Here is a 21,336-nt window from a genome sequence, read left to right as displayed (position 1 = left end):
CTGCATCTGCTACATAATTAAAAGTGTTTGTTCAGAACTATGTGCAAAAGGTGCCTTTGTCTATCGCATAAGACTACAGAGGCAGACGTTCAGTTAGTATCAGTTATCATAGCTCCATTAACTGCAGCTGTACTATGACCGTTTTCACCAGCTGAGGATCTGCCCTGTATTGTTCACAAGGCTGGCGCTCCTACCCCATGTGGGTGTGTTTATGTTAAGTGAATGCACATTGACTGTACTGGGAATTTGGGAATGAAAGATTGTTCCCTTAAATTGCTGCCTTATTGTGAAATTGAGAAGTCCAGATCCCATCTGCCTGAGTACCGCTGTGAGATTGCTGCTGACAAACTGTCCACCTGTTAAATAAAGAAGTCCAGTTTATTTTAGATGCTATGTTAGCGCACAATGGTTCACTATTTTCCTGTGTTTACCACGACAGCTAGGATAGATTCCCACTGTTTTGGGGAATCTGAGCAGCATTTAATTGTATGCATGCTTGTCGCAGGTGACATGGGTGAATGGTGCAACTGCCGAACCCCACCTGCGGAATGAGAATCGGATTCTTTTGGAAGAAGCTCCTCTAGCTGGGTTATGTATTTATATAGTATTCGGCGTGTGCTGTGCCATTTGTTTGGGGGTGAACTTAGTCCCTGTCTCTTTGCCGAAGGAGGTGTTTTTAGGTGTTTGTAGCAGGTAACCATAAGCAACAACTGAACAGATAAGTGGTGGGAAATGTGTGATGAAATGAAATCAGCTTTAATCAAACATCCCGTATAGCACTTGCTTTAAAAAATTCAATAGGAGGTAGCAGACTCACTCAATAAAATTGCATTTTAAATACAGATTACTTTTATTTTACGTTAGTCTTTTTCTTGGTTACTGTCTTTAGTAAACTCTTTAGGACGGTCAGTTGTCTTTTTTTAGTGCAGGATATTTCCCTGACATGAAGAACGGGCCAGCATTTCCAAATACTTTTGGGAAACGTGTAATTGAAATGTTGCTGAAAGGACCTGGCCGTCCTTTTGAAAATGCTTCAGAATTAAAGAAAAAACAATTTCCCTACCCGCTGGATTTATTCTTACAAGTGGAATTGGAAGCCGCCTGGCAATCACCCCGAATATTGCTTTAGTGAAGGCAGGATTTGCAGACTCTACTCAGCGCTGGGAGATACTTTGAGGGCAAAGTAAAAGCCCCCCTTGAGAGCAGCGCTCTGCTGCCGCCGCCGCTCAGATGCTACAGCATTAGGCGACGAAGAAAAGAGATGAGTTTGGAGCTGATGTACACGCCGGAGCAGCAGTAAAAAGAGATAAGATATCGACACGCTCAGCTGCCTCTTGTTAAAAGCTTCCTGCGGGTTGGCAGAATGAAATCTTTATTTAAAATACACAAACTATCGTCAGGGGAGGCACGGCAAACACTAAAAGGGCCAAATGCTTTGCTTAACCCAACAGGGTAAACAAAAGAGGAGGAGAAGCGAGCAGATTGGCTTGGGGGCTGCCTAGAACACAGCCCCGGCACCGACCCAGTGGTGCGCTGTATCCACTAGCTCTGCACAGAGAGACTTTCTTTGATGATGATGATGATAGCTGCTTGGGAGGGAAAGGGGCTTTATTAATAGCCAGGGCACAATCTGTGCTTACACTTCGGCGTGCGTGGTAGGCAAAGGTGCCTAACCGCCGTGTCCACAGCGGCGATCTCCTAAGTGGTGGTATTATCCTCTGCTCATTGCTAGGCGCTGGCTTGTGAAGGTGCATTATTTTGATGCATTATTAATTGTTTTCCCGTGGAGAGCAAAGCTGGGAGAGGCTTATTATTATTAATAGCAGGCAGATCGGCTGCTTCTTTTGCAGGAGTGCAACGGGAAGGAGGGAGAGCCAGGAAAGCAGGCGGTGGCAGCAACTCGCCCTTCGCCCGCACGCTGTAGGGTGTGCACCGGGCGCAGCCCACGCGACAAGCATTTTAAAAAAAACCAAAAACCCAAACCACTCAAATCGCCTGGTAGAAAGTTCAGCAGGTCCAGCTGCTTGTTCCCCTCCCGCCCCTCGCTTTGCCTCCGTGACCCCGAGCGGGGAACGCTCCTCTCTCTCGGCCCCTGGCACCCAGGGCGGAGGCTGCCCTGGAACAAGCCCGGCCCCGCTGCAGCCAGTGAGCAGGACAGGCCGGCCAGCCGGGCTGGGCTCACCTCGCTGGCGGGGCGAGGCGCCAGCTGCACCCTCCCAGCAGGGGGTTGCTCTCCGCAAAGCACCACCCCCGCTGCGGGCAGGGGGCGGCCCCACCCCCGCGCCCTCCTCCCCGCTGGGCTTTGGCCGGAGCCGGGGAGAGCGCGGCGCATTGCCGCGGCCAGCCATCAAGGGGCTCGTTAAGGGAATGCAGGTGAGCGCGTGAGGGGCTGGGGCTGCGCCTGTGAGAGAGAGAGAGAGAGAGAGAGAGCGCGCGCGCGCGCGAGAGTGTGTGTGTGTGTGTGTGCGCGCGCGCGCGCGCGCTGGAGGGAGATGCTGCCGCCGCCTCGCGCACAGCCGGCAGCAGGAGCGGGCGGGGGTGTGTGTGTGTGTGTGTGTGTGTGTGTGTGTGTGTCACTTTGACAGCAGCACTGACTCCTCTCGTGCTCTCGCTGCATCGTCCCGCTCTTGCCACCAAGGAGCGTCTCACTTTCACCCCCCCTCTCCACCCCCCAGTCTCTCTCTCTCTCTCCTAGCCTCAGCGGAGAGAGTTGCAGGTATTTCTCTTCCCCCCCCCCCCGCCGCCCCACTCCCAAAACAATGTTCAAGGCGCGCTTGATCTTGGGTTTTATGTATGCGCTATAGCGCCGTGGTGCGAGCCTTTCTTCTGAAAACAGGACTAACCCGTCAGCCCACCAAAACAAACCCGCTTGATGTGGCATGTGCTTCTCTTTCCTTGCAGTGCGCTCTGGGCCCGTGTGGAACAGAGACGCTGGTCTTCATCTGACTGGCAGGAGAGGAAAGCGAAGACTCCTTGCGGTTTTCCAAAGAGGTCCGGGCTGGCTGCTTTAGTGAGTAAATTCTTGTTTGTATAGGGTTTGTGGGGGGCGGAGGGGGGGGGGTGTCTTTTTATTTATTTATTTATTTTATTTTTTTCATTTTAAAATGTGTCCTTTTCTCTTCCGCTAACTAGCCCTGGTCAGGTCAACGAGGAAACTTTGACTCCTGTAACTTAAACTCTTCCCAATGGGAAGAGTGGTTTGCTGAGCTTATAACAAACAAACAGAAATCTAAGAAAGAAAAGAAAATTTGAACGTGAGCCCTTGAATTAGCGAAATTATGGCTTCGAATAGTGTTGTTTGGGTATATTACACCGCGTTTAGGGAGCTGTATGTCTATATAAAATATAAACAAAGAGATGCTTCTAGTAGGGATGGAGAGGGTTTTGAAGGGAAAGGTGACACTAGGTGTCAGATCATTCTACCATCGAATAGCATGTGGTGTAGTTACTAAGGATGCTTTTGGCTGCCATTAATTGTTTTTTAAAAAACATTATTTTTAGTCCAAATCTCCAACGTTGTTAGATTTTTAGTACATTTTTTTTTTCTGATGGGGATGGCAGCCCTAGGAAACATTGCTTTGATTTCCCAGCTTTGATTTTTCCAGGACATGACTTAAAGTATTGGAGGCATTTCTTGGTTTTGTGAAAAAGGTGTGGATGGGTGGGTGGGGGGGGGGGAATAAGGTAAACTCAATTTGGAAGGGGAGAATACTGTTGTGCTTTGGTGGTTGAATTGTGCTACTGACAGAAGAATGTACAAAGCTCTTGTCAGAGATATGGCAGGAAGTGGCAGGTTTAAGGCATCTTTAACATTGAAGTCTTTGCATAAAAAAACTTTTTTGCAAGAATTATTCCCCTTGGGACAGGCATACCCATACTCTGCATTTGCTTCATTTCTGGTCTCTCTCTCTGTGTATGTGTGTATATATACAAGCTTACTATTAATTTTTATTTTATTTTACTGGTATTATTAATATCAGTAGTTGAGGGTTAACTGCTTCCTATGTGGTGGTGCTGGTGGGGGGGGGGGTAATGATGAATATGGGCAATGAAAACCTATTAGCTAGTGTTTTATAATATCTAAATAAAACCTTTGTGTCATATCAGTAGAAATACAGTTGACTCAGTTTGTATTGAATGTACTAGAAGGAATCAATAACATTTCAGCATTTTTTCTTTATTATTGCCAAATGGACTTTGATTTGAATTCTTCTTGTATTGTTATGCAGAGTAGACACAGTATGGATCCCAATTTGGATACAATTTACCTGTTTCTTGACAAATTTAAATTCCACACTTCACAGTATAAATTTAAAAACACAGTACAATTGGTGTAGTGTAAATAGAAAGATCAAAAGTTAAACTGCTGCGGATATTGCTTTCAGTTTTCTGATTCTCAGAATGCATTTAGGTCTCATGTAATTTTCAAAGTTACAAGAAACTAATCAACTTATATTTGAATATTCATTTTTGATAAACAACCCAGGATGATTTTATATTTTATCTTAATGTGAAAGTTTCTCCTAAATATCTGTGGAAGCTAATGGTTACTTTCAAACGTGAAAGTTGTTGCAAAATCAAATGTTTTTATCTGTACAGTTATCAAACTAGAATATATTGTAACAACTAGGCCAATTAGATAAGATTGATTTAAGACATTAACATAAAAGCAGTCTGTAATACCTAACATGTACAGTAGTAGAATAAAATTCACATTTGCCTACAACTGCACATAAATTCAAAGCAAGGAATAATTACAAAGCGTAGGCTACAAATTCACAGCATAGTTAACGATTGGTGACTTAGTACTGCATCACAATATTCCTTGTGTTTGATGGTAGCTTTTATGGCAGCAAAATGTTGTTTTGTGAATTTGAAATAACAAAAATGGTAGTATGTATCGTGATGGCATAGTAAGGCATTCTGTGTAATTGCATCATGAACATGAATTTAACATTCAAAATTACTTTCCTAATAATGGGTAACATTTTGACACTGTTCATTGCTTGGATATTCTCTGTGTGGAAACATTAGAAGAATGTATCTAACTAATTTGCATGTGGATAGAAGTTTATTAGGTTTGACTCATTGGTGTGGTAAGTGATTCCCAGATATGCAACATGTGATATAGAATGCATAATATATGGTCTGACTTTTCCCCAAAAGTATTTTAATATATTTCCCAAGTATTTAATTACGTATGCAATTGGGATTGGGTTAAATGACAGCATAATTATGACTTTAATAATTTGGAACATACTTTTTGCTCAATTTTTGACATATATATACATAAAAATCTAGAATTTCTGATGGGAATACCTAACTATCTAAATGAAAAGTGGCTTGACACACATTTCACGCTTGCTGTAATTATGACTTAATACAACGGAAAATGATCTGAGTCAAAGGCCCTGCAATTAAAGCTTATATATATATATATTATGTCTGATTGTGTGTGCGTATGAATGTATTTTGATCATGTCCAATCAGGGCAGGCTAGTTCAAAGGAAACAAATGAGATTTCAAAAATCTCTGTTGCCTTCAATGCTACAGAAATAGTTACATCTTAAAGTTAATAGCATAAAGTTGCTGCTCTCAGCGGTAATACGTTTTACTATGCAACTGTTCTTGTTATTCAGATCAGATAATGGCCTGGTGAAATATATAAGCAGTGTGCTGGGAATGAATGATTAATTCCTCTAACGTGTGCTTACTGTAGGAATTCTTACTAATAAAGTACTGTGTACCTGTATTTGCTTACAGTTACAGTTGGTGAAGGCAAATATTCTCTGTTTCATTGCTATTATCATGTAGTGTACAAGTCTGCTGTATAAGTGTGAATATCATTTAACACAGTAATTTGACTTCATTCATAAAACTGCTTAAGGACAATTATGACATGCACTGTTGTTGCATTTGGCTTTTTTGAATAAACTGACAGTAAACAGACTTGTGCTTGACTGCAAAAACATAATAAGAGATCACAGTTATACTTGAAAGTAGCTGGCATAATAAACATAAAATTAAACAATACCCAGCTGTTTCTTCTGTTTGTTTTATATGTCTTGTTTATTTTATTTAATCATTTTGCCAGTCCTAACTTATGAATATACTTGTTTTCTATACAAGTTCAAAATACTATAATAAGTTGAAAAAACTAAGACTGCATTGGCTGAAACAGAGAGCAGACCAGGTTAGGATTTTAGGTATAACTACTGAAGATGATTACTAGAACTGTTTATGGTGAAAACAGGTTAGCAGATGAAGTTGTGCTTAATTCAAGCTTAGTTGGTTTAGTCCCATTTTGTTGAAAACAACAAAATAACTTGTGCAAATAAACTCAGCAAAAAATATAAAATTCATAATCGCATGCATGTAGCTGGTGCATAATTCAGGGTTTGATTCTAATCCCCTTTGTCTTGTTGAGTAGGGCCTTACTTGTCAAATAGTTCCACTGATTTCAGTGCAACTACTTATGGAGTAAGAAACTGCTTGATGAGAGTAAGGTTAGCAAAAATCTGGCTTTCAAAGAGCAACTAATGACTCATAGAAAAACATTACATGGAAAAATATTATTCTTCTTTTCACAATCACTGTTTTTAGGACATTCAGATGAAAACAAGATCTTTCTTTCTTAAAAGTTTATTTGTGCTTTATTTTACTTTTCACCCAGAGGTCTGACAATACAGTTGTCTCGCTGCCAAAAACTGCTCTGAAGTCAAAAGAATTTTGCCAGAGTAATAACAGCAGGGTTAGGATAATAGTGTCAAAGGTTATTGACATCTATGGCATTAAATAAGTAATAAATCTTGTCCATAATCTTTAGGACATCATAATTAATTGCTGTAGAAAATACTGTAATGTCACATACATTGCTTTTAAAATCAAGTAGCAGATAAGCACCAGGAATTCTTAAACAAAAGATTCAATATTCATGTTAATGCCCATAATTACAAAGACCAGGAGAAGAGAAACAGACGCTCACAAACATTTTACATAAACAGGCATATAAAGATAGGCTTGGTGTTGTCACCTGCTTTCTGAGCATCAGTAGATCTGCTGCGCTTGACCTCAGTGGCTTCACTACTACATTTTAATGTAAAAAAACTAAGAGGAAGGTTAGTGATAACTGAGAATATTAGTGGGATTGTTACTTTTATCGTCAACAAGCCAAAACTGAATGATGTATCTATTTTCATATGCTATCAATAGCTGCAGAAAGAAGTTTTATACATATAGAATATCATAGACGTAGAATATATCCTATTAAGTCAATTATAGGATTATAGGAATTTGTTATATGTAATGTATACATTTTATGCTATATATTTCTGTACTGCCAAATTCTTTTCTTGCTTCTAAAGGCTGGGTCCTACTGTCCATACTTTGAAGTCAAGTGGAATTTAAATCTGTGGGAGTTTTAAATGAATAAAGACTGCAATTTCTGGCCCATAAAATCAACTTTTCAATGTTTCTGTCAAAACTAAATGTTAAATTTATCAAAATGTATTATTTACAGACCCTTTACTAATTTATTATTCAACATATAATACAGCCTGAGTGCAGATGTGTCCTGATAACCAAAATGGATTATTTAAAGTAGTTTAAAAGCTTGTTACCCTGTATGTACTATACAGTGGGTTGAAATTTAAAATTAAGGTATTATAAATGTATTTGGCAAAAGATTTCTTGAAGTGCACGCCTGCAGTATGAACAAGACTCAGAGTAGTTTGCTGATTTTTTCATAAGGAAGGTATGTGGAATGTGTTTCATCTGCGTGCAGCATGAGCTCATATATATAGTTAAAAGAAAAATATAGATTGCAAATCCAGTTGCTTGATGTCTGTTTGTGCTGGGGCTGGGAAAAATCCTCTGCATGATAGCAAGTCCAGACCCTACTTCCTATCCTGAATGTGAAAAAGAATTGAGACTCTGGCTTTGAAAGGGCTTTGAAAGCAGAGCAAGATGCATGCTTCTCCTGCATGAGGTGCCTTCTGCATTAGTCCTAGATCTGGGTGATAAGAGCACAGAAAATGTATATGGGGTCTGTCAAGAAATCACACTTTATCAGTGTTATTGCTGTCTTTTTATTTGGAGATTGCTTGCCCATCATTTAAGTTACATTTTTTCCAGTGTTGGAATGTTAAATTTTTAATTATGCCATCTAATCCGAATTAAAAATGGAGATGTGATTTTTTGTGTGTGTGTGTGTGTGTGTGAGATAAATGTCAGTTCAACAAGACTAGTTGTTGAGCTGGACTGCCTAGTCTGTAGCCACAGGGGACTCCAGGTCAAAGGGGTAATTGTGCGCACCAATGGTTCTAATGACTATTAAAGCTATATGAGTAAGACACATATAAACAATTTTGGAGCCCCTTATGAAGCCTTCAGATTGGTGAACCTTTTTATAGGTGATAAAACAATTGATATATGCTCCAACCAAGGTTCCCTGATGACAGCTGATTGGAAGTACTGTATAGACCAACCAGTTCTTTGAGAGCTGTAATACCTTTAGATCACTGCAGCATCAGTAACTGCAGAAGAGCAATTACATCTGGTCCAGTCTGGAAGTAAAGTGACTGCTGGTTTCTCAAACAGTTGTTTAACAACCACTGTGGGAATGTGACAGGCCGAGTTACTTTGTCTGGACTTTCATGTATTCCGTCTCCTCCACTCTTAACATGCCCCTTTCCCTGCTGTGCACAATGTAGCTGTTAAAGCCTGAGCAGTGGGATGAGCAAGCCCTGCACTATACACAGTACAATGTGTGGAATACCCGTCCCATAGTGTAACCTGTTTGCTCACTGCTACAGGAGTGTCCTGCTTCTGGAGTTACAGAAGGAGCAGTCCTACACAGCTCAGCTGGATCAGGTACTTTATATTAATTGGAGGTATAAGACCCATGCAAAAATCCCTTCATGCACTTGCATGGTGATGCTCTGTGCATTTGGGGAGCATTGTTGGGAATAGCTACCTTATGTGGTACCCTCCTATTGGAAAACCACAGAAAAATTCCTATAGGAAGGACTTTTGACACTGTCCTATAAGATTCTTCTCTGCACTTAAAGGAAGGGGATAAGGTGCAGGGACAGGCAAGGAGTCATTGCTAATATAGCTTCTCCAGGAAAGGGTGCAGGTGTCACAAGAAGAGCACAGGTAGGCTAAGCACGTGTTGGGATGGCCTGCCTCTCTGTATTGCAACCCTGAGATTGCTGCACTTCTAGCAAACTCCATAGACCTATAAAGCCAGGCCCTCTCTGAGTGATAACGAATCTCAAGTAACCTGCTCCCTTTTTGCAGCTATTAGGCAAGGATAGTATAGCCCACTGATTTTATTTGCATAAATAAGGATGAGTATGATTCTAGTCTCCATGCAGTAAAAATAGCAAACCAGGACCACAGAATTTCTTATTAGGTGGCTGACTACTTTGCAGACGAAGTAATGTCAAGGGAAGCCATTACAAATGCTACTAGGGAGCTTGGCATTTAAGTCCTGTGAAAATTGTCTGAGGAAAGGGCCAATAGAAGAGAGATGGTTGAAATAAAATAAATAAAACACTATCAAACTATTATTTTTGTTTTGTGAAAAAGACTGTTGAAGTGGCACAAACATTCTGATTGAAAGAGAAAAATGTCCTCCTTTTTAAAAATACCCAACTGTATCAATAACTATTTTTAATACTTTTTTGTATTCGTCTGCACGCATGTAACTGTGCATTTGTGGATGAATAATACAAATGATTATAAAGTACTGTACTACAAATAAAATATTTAATTTGATTTGTGTTCATAATGTTCATGTAGTCTAGTTCTCCTATAAATATTTCTAATGAAAAGTCTCAGTGACAATGGACAGGAATAGAATATGTATGTAGTATAGGGATGTGCTTCTAGCCTATGATGATAGATTCACATCTGGATAATGTAGCACCACTTCAGTTTTAAATCGAATGGTTTTCCCAATGTCTCTCCTTTTGTCCAGAAGTACCTACACTTAATAAATAAAGGTTCTATCTCCCAAAGTGTAAATACTGCTTCTACTCTGTGTGGGGGTACACAAGGCCCAGAAAGCAGCAGAATTGTCTTGGTCCCTATGTGTGGTGGGGCAAGTTGTAGAATGGCCAGACAGAAGATTCTTCATCAATTTCTTACCATGGGCCAGTGCTGTGTGGTGTCTCTCTGTGTGGCACCTTGGATGGAAGGCTTGGGGATGTAGCCAAAGTCTAAGCAATGAGTCTGCAGATCCAATACGCTGGGAGAGTACAACAGGTTGCAACCACTACTATAATCTAGGTTTCAGAGTAGCAGCCGTGTTAGTCTGTATTCGCAAAAAGAAAAGAAGTACGTGTGGCACCTTAGACTAACAAATTTATTTGAGCATAAGCTTTCCACTAAATGCATCCGATGAAGTGAGCTGTAGCTCACGAAAGCTTATGCTCAAATAAATTTGTTAGTCTCTAAGGTGCCACAAGTACTCCTTTTCTTTTTACTATAGTCTAGGAGCTGCAGAGTGTCAGTACTGTTGTACCATTACATTGCTTCAGTTTGGGAAGAGAACTATGTCCTTCCTGAATGCAAAACCCATTTACTCAGGTTTTGAATGGGGAATAAGAATTAGGCCCATAGTTTGTAACATATATTGTCCTGGATAATTTAAGATGTAATTTGGATGTGGGGGTGGTAGTTGTTGATGTCTTTTAATTTGTTGTCGGAAAGTTGAAGAGATTTCCTAGATGTTTTATTGTTTTGAGTACACATTGTGGAGGAACTCCTGGAAAACATGCAACTGAACACATGAGCTGTGTTCCTTACTTGGTCTCATTCAAATCAGATGATAAGAGAGCATATTTTTCTGTGAACTGTGCAATAAAAATATTCCAGAATAAAATTGACTTTATTATTAGAGACGCTGAGCACCTGTAACTCCCACTAAAGTCATTGTTGCTTGGCCTCCCTGAAAATCAGGCAATGTGTTTTCACTAATTTCAAAACTCCTTTTTACACTAAGCACACATAGCGACCTGCTGATTGTACTCTTTAGGGATGTTGCCATAAGGTGAGCTCTTTCTTGGGGAGGAGGCTACACAACAGCAAACTACATATATTAAGACTTTAGACCCACCAACATAATGCATTTTCCCCAGGGACTGCGGGTTTTCAGACCCTACTATGGGTCAGTGGCTGCCCTGCCTCAGGAACAGGATAATGAGAACAGGCAGCCAGTCAGTGTTGTTGCACCTGCTGAGAGGCAGCTTCCTTTCTCAGCATGTAGATAAGATTTCTCCTTTTCTTTCCCCTTCCTCAATCTAAACACAAAGGGCTGGAGAAGTGTTCATCCCTGTGCTCTCAGAGCATCTGGGGAGTAGATAATCCTTGACAGCTCTGGAGATCACCACTCCTCTCTGACCCTTCATGTCCCCTTCCTTGCCTCCAGGCATGAGGTGGAGAACCCTGAAGCTGTGCTCCCTCCATGCCTGGGATGGGGGGGAGCATTCATGCAGGTTTGAGGGATGCGAGTAGATATATTACTACAGTTGTCTTACCCCCATACCAGGGACAAGAGGTGAAGAAGAACTTCTAGAGCTGGAGAGCAACAGTAAATCTGCTGGGGGTTGGAGGTGCAGTGTGTGTGTGTGTGTGTGTGGTGGTGGTAAGGGGTGCAGACTTAATTAAAATAGTCATTTGTGGGTTTTGGAAGCACCTATATTATCAGGCAGCACTTTCTGTAAATTAAAAATCTGATTTTTAGTAGCAAGGTGCTGCCAGGTTTAAAAACTAAAAGAAAACAAATGAATAAGCCTGTGTATATATGTGTAACCTGTTCAGTGCTATTTTTATTTTATTAATCATCACTATGTTCAGCAAAAGAAAGGATTCATGATGGTGACAGTCAGATGGTGATGTTTCTCATCTAGTTAAATAAGATTATGAAGTATGAAATAAAAGTGTGCAAAAAAATAGGTTCTGTCTATTCCCCTGCATCTTTAAAAAGGAGATGGTAGAAGAGATGTCGGAGAGCAGAGAGAAAAGGTCAGAAAAAATGGGAAAGCCACTGGGAATGGCAAGGAGTCTTCTGAGAGGAAAGACATTCCTGTTCATGACATAGTGGTTTACACCTGCCAACATATGGCTACAGAATACTCTTTAATCACTGCATATCCAAACCCCCACATTTATTGATTTGTCTTTTCACCTACATATGCTCAGCACACATTCTTTCATCATGTTATACAAATCATACCTGTAACTCGAGCAAAAACACCTGTTACACACTTTGGTCAACATTTGTACAATTATTTTGATTAACTGTCATTGTAAAGACATGTTTGTAATCATAACACAATGTATAAATATTGAAGTATGGGACTAGCCTTGTCTTCATATTCTGAAACAAATTTACTTGGTGGTTTTGTCTTTTACTTTAAACCACATACAGAAAATGAAAGGGCAAACGGAGTCCAAATAACCATTTACTAACTGTATATGCAACATGCAAGGTCTAGCGACATACACTGCTGCTCTATCAAGATTCTGTGGGTTTTGAAACATAGAAAAGTGAAGGTGACTAGAGGGCTTTCAAACGATCTAAAACAATGCTACCCTAATCCTACATGTTACACTGGTGGTGCTTCATTTTCTGTTTCTTGGGGTAAATCAAGAAGTGGGTAAATCAGCCCTGGTGGTTGGCACCTGAATCTGAATACTCAGATTATCCTACCCTGAGTATGAATATTTCCACATTGAAGCCCTGTCCACATTAATATGTCCTCACTGTTTCTTAACTTTCCTGTATGTGTCCGGGTAAACATCCCAAGATTGTGTGTGCTGAGTTGCTGTAGGATTCTTTCCCCGTCAGTTCTGTCAATTGTGGGAGAATTATCTGTCCTTTGTGGGAAATTGTGGGAAGGGCATTGGAAGACTATCAGCACACGAGTCATCTTGCCTATGTCCTTGCTGCAAAGTGGGCAGTTTCTAGCCCAAGCTAAAGCACAGCTCCAGTTTTAGACTGTGCCCCCAACTATCCAGACAAGCATGGGTTCCAAGCACAAATAAGCATGTACCTGAGGGTTTTGTATATAGATGGTTGAGGGGAGATTGGGCAAAAACACATGAAGTAGCATGGGCTAAGATTAGAGCATGGAAATATCCTTAAAAAGGAAGCATGAAGGATCTAAGGAATATTGTGTTATAATGGTGCTGGGAAACAATACAAATATAATAAGAAATGAAATATAATATAAGAAAGCAGGATGAGGTGTGTTTTTTGTTCTGCTGCTATTGATATCTTGACCATTTTACAACAGTTAAAGATTACTGGCAGCAATATTTTGTTCTGAGGTCAGGGCTATTGATTTTAGAGTATAAACATAGCTGGGTGTAATAAATCTTAGTAATAATGCTATTTGGACAAAAGGAAAAGTGCAATAATTAAGTACAAAACAAGCTATATAAAGATATCTTTCAGATATCTAAAAGAGCATTTACTGAAGGCATCTGTATATACTCATAAATTTTTTCCGCATTCTGCCTAGGATAAAGCATGGTGGGAACAGTGTGTTGCTTTTCCACCTGTATGGGATGATTCCTACAGATAGAGGTATATCTCCACGTTTTTGGATAGGCGAGAGAAGAATTCCTATTTACTGAGCCAAAGCCATTCATCAAACCAGAAGATTAAATGATCTTCAAAATTTGAGAGACAAATCACAAGGATCAGAGCAATTTAATAAAGCAGAAAAGGTATCCAAGGAAACTTTAATATATATTTCAAGTAATCTTATTATCCAACATGACCTCAGGAAATGTTTTGTCCCCCACCGGATAGGTCTAGCCACAACACTTGAAAACATTTACATTCTTTATGGTGCGTCACTGTGTATCTGCATTTTATTTGTTTGGAATTTAATAAACAATACAAACAAAAAAGCAGAGAAGAGCTATCTGAAGTTTACTTAATTTATTATAACTTGAAATTGCTGAACCTAACAAATTACCATGGCAAAAAGTTAGACAGCAAGTTATATGTTGGTCAGAAGAAAATTGTAATCCAAATGGAGGACAGGTCTACTTAAGGCATATTTATCATTCACTGTTTATTATTTTTTATGATAATGCGTAGGGGAAAATTGAGAATAGGTCTCTATTGTGCTATGCACTGTACAAAGTCCCTCTCTCGAAGAGTGTACAGTCTAAAAGGACGAGAGACAGAGTGGAGAAAGGAATATACCATACAAGCAGAGTGAATAGGAAAATGGTTTACAAATGTTACTGGCACCACATTTTTTTGTTTTATTTAAATCCCTTCATTGGGGTTATATAAGGGAGGGGATTAAGTTAGGAGGGTTGTATCAGCAGAAGAGGCAGAGGTTCACAATGTGTATTCTGTGTGGCTGAGTTACCTGGTTGTTTCCAGCTGCTAAATCACATTAACAGACATCCAAAAATACACTTTCTTCAGATCACTTTTCCACGCAAGCAGCTGCTGTAATTGCCACAGGGGTGCTATGTGATCATGAATAGGAACAGAGGTGTTAAATTGTGATCTACACTATGAAAGGACTGAGAACCCTTCATCTAAATGCCATTAAACAAGAAATGTTATATTATTGTCTGTGGTTTTAGTTCTGTTTTTCTGGCAGCAACTCTTTTTATTCCTCCTTCTGTGATATATTTCCTTCATTGGTACACATGTGGGAACATCTGGTAATTGCAGTGTGTCGTCACATCTGTTGAATTCACACATTGAATTGTTACAGTAGTGTTGTTGAGGCATTGTGTGTGCTTCTTTCTGCTCCTTCCATAGAGCTACATGCTAGCTTGGGAGTGGGGTGGGGGTTACCTATGAAGTAAAGGCATATGTTTTAAAGTGACAATCCTGTGACATTGTATTAGGAAATCAATTATGATCAACTCTATCAAACTACACAGTAAGGTTTGCCTGATTAATATGGTGAACTGCGATGCTGATTAATGTCCAGTGCCATATGTTGTTTGGTAGATAGTTTTATGCCATCCATGATTGTGGGCAAAATTGTCCCTTCACTTATTTTAGTGAATGAAAATAAAAATTTCTCTTGAGGCAGGAGGGTGTGTACCATTCTCCTTCTCCAGTCCCATCCCCAAGTTCCACGTCTGGAAGGAGTACTCCACATGCAGGCATCATCTCTTCAGTACAGAAGGGGAGATGTCTTCTGTTTCTGTGGTATTATATTTCCACTATATTCGAGACTCCATGGATGGCACTGTGTATCCTCAGGAATTTGTGAGATATTGTATTGGGTGGAGACATGGCTGGCTGGAAAGAGATGTTTATCTTTGCTCCCTTCTACCTTCCCCCGAGTTTTCTAAGAAAAGATTGAGATGATAATTATCTGGCCTGGAGCTTTTGTTATCTTGTATGCTGCCTGCATTTGCAGTGGGGCACCTGTCCCAGGTGGTGTCCCTATTATCTAAAGACAAGGGGACACCGGCCAGAGCTCAGTACAGATGCTCCTGGCCTCTAGTAGATCCCAGGGGATCCATGGGGTTTGGAGGTGAGCCCAGTGGAACATTGTGAGGGGAATAAGAAACAATGTGTTCTCTTTTTCCGTCAGATTTTTGAATGTTGACATTTTTGCTCCATCTCTATAGCTGGTTGAAAAGTAGAATGAGTTTTTCATGAAATTTTTGTGAAAAATTCATCCTTTTACTTATTTGTCTTAATGACGTTGTTGAAAATTTTCAGTCACGTCCATGTGAGGGGATGCTCACATACATTTCCTTTTCTTGAGCCATCTCCCATAGGTTGTACCATGGGAAGGGTGACTAAGTCCAAGAATTGTGTGTATATATGCTCTTTGCACTGCATGAGGGTTATTTCTCTATGGCCTTATTTAAAGTGAGCATGAATCTGTCTTTCTCTGCAATCTTCACCCAGATACCTTTTTCATATGTTCCATTTCTCTGTCACAGTTCTGATCGAACATCTAAACAGGGGGAAAAAAAACAGAATTCCTGCATAACTTGCTTTTTATTGTGTAGAACCCAGTAGGAATGAGAACCTGTGAATGTTGGAAACAGAGAGTTGAAACAGTTTTTTATAAGTATCTCCTGCTTGGTGTTCAAAATCCCTTCTCCAAGTGTGAAAGATATGTGTGCAGACATTAGTGAATTAAGTGTTAATTGGATTATATTTCCCTCAGCCCCATAATGCATCTTTCTTCTTCCCCAAGGTCTTGTGCTTGCCTGCTGAGGAACTGTGATGTATTTTCAGTTATAAATGAGAAATCTGAACTGGTAGAAAGTGCCAGACTGGGCACTTATATGATGCAAACATGTCCACTAGGGACCAGCGTGGAACTGCTAAACTATTAAACTGCTTGTAACAAGAATCAGATTTTGTCTTTTGTCACTAAAGATTTATAGAAGGATTAGTGGAAAGGAAAGGGATACAGAAATGTTTCCCACCATCATCAATCACTCTTTTGTCCTTTAGTTTTAATACGGAGTCCCAGTAGTTTTCTGTTCTGTGTTTTAAATTCTTTATTTGTATGTTTACAATGAGTAAAGGCAGCGTAAGTTTAGATACAAGTACCATCTGTGGTATATGGCCTGAACTTGCAGCACAGGCAAGTGCAGAAAGTGGACCTCATTTTGGGGAAATTATTTGGAAACAAGATCCGCTTGTCAGTAGAATCTGAGTATTGGTGTTAGAAAATCCAGAGGATTTCTGATAGGCATGTTCTAAATTGAAACCACTCCAACAATACAAAAGATAGCAGAACTTTACAACAGGCTTTTACTGATTCTTTGATTATTTTCTACAGAATTATTGGCTAAAATATTTACATATGTTAATCAAAAAAGATAGACACATACGTTCATCAGAAAGATCGACATAGCAAACAAATGAGTGTTTTTCTGCTGGATGGCAAGCAGTTAGACATCAAATGACCGAGATATTTTTAAAAAAAAAGTAACTAAAGCAACATTGACATGAGATAATGGAGCCAAACATATTATGATATGTAATAATGCTAACTAATCCAATTCCAGAATAGTCACAGTGGAATACATAACACACAGAGAACATGAACATGACTTTACAAGATGAGGTGAACCAGTTATAAATAGATAATAGGCTATTAGGTCTATATATGTAATTGTGAATCACATAGCATTGAAGGAAACCAGTCTATTTATGTTAGCCAAAAGAGGCATTGGGCATCTCAAAACAGCATAGGTACTGAGGATTCCATGAGTGGTGTTCACATACTGTTAGATCACCAGATGGAAACCATACCTACTTATCAAGTGAGAGTTGGCTCAGTTTTGTGCACACAACTTTTTCCTATGCATTCTGATGCATCTGCAGTGACATCTGTACCAGAAAGAGTATTCGTGCTGGAGCGTGTTGCCATCACTGCTGCCATTTTTAATCTGGGATTTTGCCAGGGGTAGGTGGGGTGGGGAGGAAGAATCTTCAGATTTCATTGGAGACTCCATAAAAGCATTGCTGGTGGAATCAGTGCTTCTCCCTACCAGGTGATCCCCACCTCCTACGAGGCTAGCCCTGCTCATATTGGGCCAAATCTGATTCCTATTGAAATCAACAGGAGTTTTTCATTTGATTTAATTGATACTTGGATTTGACCCTGTGGGGGCTGCGGCAGCCAGACAAGCACAGCTGAGGTGGGTGGGTGTCCTATTTAACCTTACTCTTGGTAGGCTTTCTTCTACCAGTAATCTGAAGTCCAGATGCTGCTAGTAGAAACCAGGAAATGAATTGTGTTCTATTACTGCAAATTATTTATTCAAGGAGAGATGACTTTCTCCTTGATACTAGAACTGTCCTTTCAGACTAGCCCTTAGAAACCACAGGTAATAATACAGATATATTAAAATAATTTGGGTAGTATTAGTCTTACAAATCAAGAGTCCACCCCATCTCCTCAAAATCTTGAGATTTTTTTTTTAATTAACAAATGTGGAGTTCTTTTTGTTTGCTATCTGGCTTTTAGGTCTTTGGGGTACATTCAGATCATATTTGCCAGTTTTTCTTCACAGCCATGAGGGCTGGAAACTTACGTATTTTTAATGAAAGTTGAGATTATTACATAATCACTTACCTCCAGAAACTTCAGTTTGAAGAACACCAAAAATTGCGAGACTCATTACTACCACGAATAGAAGATCTGAGATCCTGATTCAAAACATGGCTAATTCCAGAGCTGGAATGTAACCCAGAAAAGCAAATTCTTAAGAAATCACATAGCAATTTAGTTATTATTCCCTTATCGTTACATTTTTCAGCTAGTATTGAGGCTATAAAATTAATTCTTTTACTTCTTTTTGGCTAAAACAATTGAAGAGCCTATGCTGTTTCTGTACTTCACTACATAATATCATGTTATGAGATTAACTGGTAAAAGTTAGAACCTAAAAGTTTACAGTATGTATACACAATTTACAGAAACTCATAAAATGGTATACCCATTTGTGGAACATGTATATCTGACACTGAAGCTACCTAGAGTTTGTAAGTGGATATACAGGTTTTGAAAAGCTGAAACACATAAAAGAAATCTGAATTGTAAACACAGGAACAGTGAACATTTTTATATTTACAATTTTGAATTATATCTTGAATATTTCTAATGATGATCAGTATTTTTATTTCTTGGACTTGTGTGAAAAGCTAATGGAAGTTTTGTTTACCATTGCATTTATATTAATTACTTAATATTGATATGCAGAATTAAAATTATTTTAATGTAAAAATATTTGTTTTAACTTCTATAAAAATATCATATTATATACCAAGCCCAAGTCCTGCAAAGACTTATGCACATGCTTATCTTTAAAGTTTAAAATTAAACATATGCTTAAGCCATCCTATAACTGATAGAAGTTATGAAGAAACTTCCCCATGAGCAGGCTATTTCCTAATTGTCCACTTTGCATCTTGCTCTTGAGCATCTGTACTGACCATTGTGAGAGATAGAATACTGGAATAGATAAGGCAATTGCTCTAAGCCAGTAAAGATGTTTCCATATTCTTAAATAAGGCATTCCAGCTGACTAAAGCCATACACCAGAATAAATTATACCATAGGTGGACTTGTGGAATTAAATACAACCTCTTACAGAGGAACAGGCATGTACATGATTTAAGTCTACCAGATGGGACTTAAGTGGTGCATACATTTGGCACTACCTTCTGTATGGAGTGAATATCGACCATTGACTTCAACCATTTGTCTGTCTTCAGTAAATGTTTCTAGAGAGAGCAAGACACTGTATATGTTTGTGGAAGCCTTAAATTACATTATTAAAATTTTGTTACATGTTATAATCAGGACATTTTCAGAAACTAAGCAACATGGAACCAAAACAATCATTAATGTGACATTAAGACAACACCCTTCTAATTAAAATAAAACTGTGGGGATAGTGGCCAAGTTTCCTAAGCATTTTCCTTCTTGACTGAGGCCACAAGTAAAACAGATTCAGTGCACTCAACTTAGTCCGAAATGGGAGTTTATAATAAAATCATAATCATTACCAAACTGCCACAAACAGTAACATACTTTTATTTTATTTTATTTTATTTTAATTTGTCTGAGTGGCCCAGGGCTGGAAAATAAGGATATTGCGGATCAGAATTGAAGGGGCACTTGGGGGATTTGTTTAAGGAAGCTTGCACAGTATCGATCCTCACTGTATGTGAATCTGGATACGACTGGTCTTTCACTTACATGCACAAAAGTCACATTATTCTGTTAAAAAACATTCTCATGTTTGCTTTTTAAAACATTACATATAATTTTGAGTGTATGACCCCAAACCCACAAATGCTTGTGACTTGAATAATCACTTGGACTTAAAGTCCAAGGGCCTATGCAAGTCCCATACACATGCATAAGTATTGTTACCTACCTATGTAAGTATTTTTCAGTTTTGGACCTTTATCCAAGGAAAAAACATATTTTAAAAATAGGAAAAGATGACTGTAAAACTACAAACATTGTAATGGGGACTTAGGGGCATATGTAATATCTGAAAGGACTTTAACTTATTTTTTAAAAGTGACTAGATTTCAAGTTGATGGAATCCATTTAGCAGACCAGCAGCAAATCTATATTTGCAACAAATGATAACCGTACTAACAGGAAAGCATAGAAGCTTCCACTGAAACATCTTCAGTTCTCCCTCCTGCAAACTGTCTCAGCAGCCCAAGTGTGAGGTGAGAAGCAGGGAAAGAACACAACCTAACTTACAAAAATCGCTACCAGTTGACAGTTCTAATAAGTATTAGAACATGTGAACAAGTGGCTCAGTCCTTAGCCCCTTTTCTAGCAGCTTTGTGTTTAGAAAGCTGTCCTGAAGAGGAAGCCAAACATTTTGCTGATGTACAGGTCAAGGCCATAAGGACTCTAGGTCTAGAACACGCAACACTCTGTGCAGTCCTCAGCTGCACAGCAACTCTTATGGGATCACAACAGCCGGCATAATTTAGAGCAGCCCTTAGGCTGTATGCTTAGCACAATCAAGGATTGAGCCTCAAATCCTACTAGTGATAAATCTTAAGCTATTCTGCTATTATGAAGAGCAATACTGAGTTGTATTTGTATTAACTAGATTCTAAAGGTTTTATTGGAAAGAATGACTACAAAGGACCTGAGAAATAGCAGCATTATTACTTTTTTATGTTTGCTTTAGCAAAATAGATAAAATACTGTTCACTGCCTTTTATTGGCACTAAAATGTTTATCCACTATTTACAGTATGAATCCTCCTTCTTGTATGCTTTCACTTGCCAATGTCAGCTTCCCATCAATATAAATAAACAGAATTGCTAATGCCTTTTAGCCCTTCTTAAAATACCTGTACTTCACATTGTAAAGACTATCAAGTATTTCAAAGTAATGTAGTCACTTCTCAGTAACTGATTGCTTTTGAATGGCAAATGCTACTCTCTCTGGTGTGAGCAGAGGGGAACACAAAGCTGTCACTTTATTTAGGGATACCAAAGTAGGGAATATGTTTCCCCGCCCCCATAGAAACCTTTCCAGGAAGATCAGGTAAGTAGGGGCTGAAATTGAGGCTATCCACTTCTTGTGATATCACTGCTTCCTGAGACTCGGAGGACAGCATGCCAAAAGTAACTTGCACTAGTTGACTCCCAAACACATTGAATGTCCACCCTTGAGTTGCTAAGTGCACTGGGAGGCAGGAATTGGGTAGGGTGTTGTAGCAGAGGAAGTTAAGGACTCCTGGTACCATAGAAGAATGTTTGGGGAACCAAGAAATATTGCCAAAACAATCTTCTTTTTGTCACTTATTTCTGAATTGTGG

General features: G+C 39.3%; 1 protein-coding gene across 48 annotated transcripts in view; it reads left to right on the top strand.

The window, feature by feature from the left end:
• Positions 1–631: 631 nt before the first annotated feature.
• The window catches only part of PTPRD (protein tyrosine phosphatase receptor type D), a 1,712,576-nt gene continuing 1,691,871 nt past the window's right edge, over positions 632–21,336 (top strand). For 39 of the 48 annotated variants that reach the window (XM_043515490.1, XM_043515491.1, XM_043515533.1 and 36 more), the window contains exons 1-2: positions 2,555–2,716; positions 2,902–3,010. The gene's annotated coding sequence lies outside the window, so the exon portion shown is untranslated. Of the gene's footprint in view, positions 2,374–2,473; positions 2,717–2,901; positions 3,011–21,336 lie in introns of those variants that run through there. The other 9 variants (XM_043515540.1, XM_043515535.1, XM_043515528.1 and 6 more) reach the window with 3 other exon arrangements.

This window comes from Dermochelys coriacea, chromosome 5 (assembly GCF_009764565.3).
Source record: "Dermochelys coriacea isolate rDerCor1 chromosome 5, rDerCor1.pri.v4, whole genome shotgun sequence".
Lineage (NCBI taxonomy): Eukaryota > Metazoa > Chordata > Testudines > Dermochelyidae > Dermochelys > Dermochelys coriacea.
The sequence above is the reverse complement of the archived record's forward strand: the minus strand, read 5'-3'. Positions and strand labels throughout refer to the sequence as shown.